Raw genomic sequence first — 2,790 nt, forward strand, 5'->3', positions numbered from 1 at the left:
GGGGTGGTTGTGGGTTCTGCTTCAGCAGACTTAAGTATCCCTGTCCAGCAGCTCTGAAGAGAGCAACAGATCTCCCAGCACAGCACTTGAGCTCTGATAAGGGGCAGGCTGCCTCCTCATGTGGCTCCCTGGCCCCCATTTATCCTGACCGGGAGACATATCCTACAGGAGAGCTCTGGCTGACATCTGGCAGGTACCCTTCTGAGATGAAGCTACCAGAGGAAGGAACAGGCAGCAATCTTTGCTGTTCTGCAGGCTCCGTGGGTGACTCCCAGGCAAGCAGGGTCTGGAGCAGACCTCCAGCAAACGTCAGCAGGCCTGCAGCTGAGGGGTTTGATTGTTAGAAGGAATACTAAAAAACAGAAAGAAATAGCTTCAAATCAACAGGAAGGACATCCACTCAGAGACTCCATCCAAAAGTCACCAACTTCAAAGACCAAAGGTAGATAAATCCACAAAGATGGGAGGAAACCAGCACAAAAAGGCTGAAATCGCCAAAAACCAGAATACCTCTTCTCTTCCAAGGGATCACAATTTCTCACCAGCAAGGGAACAAAACTGGATGGAGAATGAGTTTTATGAATTGACACAAGCAGGCTTCAGAACATGGGTAATAACAAACTTCTCCTAGCTAAAGGACAATGTTCTAACCCAATGCAAGGAAACTAAGAAACCTGAAAAAAGGTTAGATGAAATACTAACTAGAAAAACGACTTGATGGAGCTGAAAAATCAAGAGTGTCTACTCTAGGGTGGGGAGGGTGGTTCATGACAAAGTAGGTCCCAAAGGTGTTTCTGGGAGGTTGTGATGGCTGTACTGTGATGTGGGTGTTGTTTGCCCGAGTGTTCACTTTGTGAAAATCCACTGCCCACTTGTGGGTTGTCCTCCTTTCTCCATGCATGCTGTGCTTCACTCAAATAAACATTTCTGGTGTTTTGAGGCAATTCTATCTACAGTAAGAAGAATTGCTCCTACTACACATCCTTGGAAACGAGTGCAATTTTTTTTAATTCCAGGAAATAAATACATATAAAGAGGAGAATCTGCAACAAGAGCAGTAGGCTTGGGAGCTGACACCAGAACAACTTTGGAAATGGCTGTTGAGCCAGGAACTAGGAATCAAAACCCAAACAGGCCCACGGGAAGTGGAGGATGTGAAATGATGCCGCAGTAGTGCATGAATGAATGAGTCATGGGCAGTGGCTCATGGCTTGGCTGGCCAGTCACCAACTTGAAGAAAACAGAGTTGGAAAATTGGGAGGTGGAGGAGAGAGGTACACATAGACCTCCTCCTATAGGCAGAATGTGTGAAGATAGTGGTTGTGTGTGGATGCCTCCCAGAGGGTCTTTAGGGGATGGAGCTCCCTGTAATAAGGTGGGAGAGATGGCTTGATGGATGAGGCCACTCAGCCATAGAGGTTTTGCTCATGGAGTCCCTGCACAAAATGGCCATGATGGCTGAGATGGACACTGCATGAGCACAGCAATTGAGTCAACACTCACCAGGGATGACCTGGCAGCTGCCACTGTTGAGGGCCCAGCATGCCAAAAGCAGCTGTTTATTTGGAGGAAAAAATAAAACAGGCAGTGGTAATTTGGAATAAAATAGCATCATGACAGATAAATATGCCACTAAAGATACAGTAGAGGTTTAAGTAATTGTGAAACAATGAACAAGATTATGCCAACTGGAAGAACTTACTACAAGTAAAGAAGTTAAAATGGTTGCAAAACTTTACTTCCCTTCAGGCATATCCAGAATGTTTTACAGATAAGTTCTACCAAAACTTCAAAGAAGGTTACTGAACTTATACATAATATTCAAGAGAATGAGGAAACATGGAGAAAGCCAGTGAACTCATTATTGTTTATGCATAAATCACATAGATTCTAAAGCCAGCTAGGGAATACATAAGAGAAAAGCATGATAGGATAATCACTTCTAAGCAATTAGATGTAAAAATTCTAAGAAAAATAGTACTAGGCTGTGTCCACCAATGAGCTGTAAACAAACTAAATATCCTGCCCAGATTATGTATCCCAAGAATACAAGAATATTTAAACTTTAAATCTGTAATGCATTTTACCACTTAATTAAAGAATAAAAGTCAGAGATAATCACATATCACTAGATACAAAAATTACTACAGATGAAATCCAACACTCACTCTCACCCACATTTCTTCAGTTATCTCCACTTTTTAGAACTTGTCATCAGTGCTCGCTTTGGCAGCACATAGATTAAAACTGGAGCAATACAGAGAAGATCAGCATGGCCTTTGCACAAGACTGACACACAAATTTTTGAAGCATTCCATATTTTTAAACTCTTAATAAATTAGGTATTGAAGAAACATACCTCAAAGTAATAAAAGCTATCTATAGCAAACCCACAACCAATATCATACTTAGTGTGCAAAAGCTGAAAGCATTCCCCTTTAACACCAGCACAAGACAAAGATGCCCTCTCTCACCACTCCTATTCAACATAGTATTAGAAGTTCTGGCCGGGGCAATCAGGTAAGAGAAAGAAAGGATATTCAAATAGGAAGAGAAGAAGTCAAATTGCTTTTGTTTGCAAATGGCATGATCCTATATCTAGAAAATCCAATTGTCTCAGCAGAAAAGCTTCTTAAGCTGAAAAATAACTCCAGTAAAGTCTCAGGATACAAAATCAGTGTGCAAAAGTCATAAGCATTCCTATACACCAACAACAGACAAGCAGAGAGTCAAATCATGAATAAACTTTTATTCAAGGTTGCAAAAAACAGAATAAGATGCCTAGGAATA

General features: G+C 41.6%; 1 non-coding gene across 1 annotated transcript; it reads left to right on the forward strand.

The window, feature by feature from the left end:
- The first annotated feature begins 2,217 nt into the window (after positions 1-2,217).
- LOC119469832 lies at positions 2,218-2,324 on the forward strand. The gene has a single exon (XR_005198682.1). It is a non-coding gene; the product is annotated as a U6 spliceosomal RNA (small nuclear RNA).
- The last annotated feature ends 466 nt before the right edge of the window (positions 2,325-2,790 follow it).

Source organism: Cebus imitator, unplaced genomic scaffold (genome assembly GCF_001604975.1).
Source record: "Cebus imitator isolate Cc_AM_T3 unplaced genomic scaffold, Cebus_imitator-1.0 Scaffold877, whole genome shotgun sequence".
Lineage (NCBI taxonomy): Eukaryota > Metazoa > Chordata > Mammalia > Primates > Cebidae > Cebus > Cebus imitator.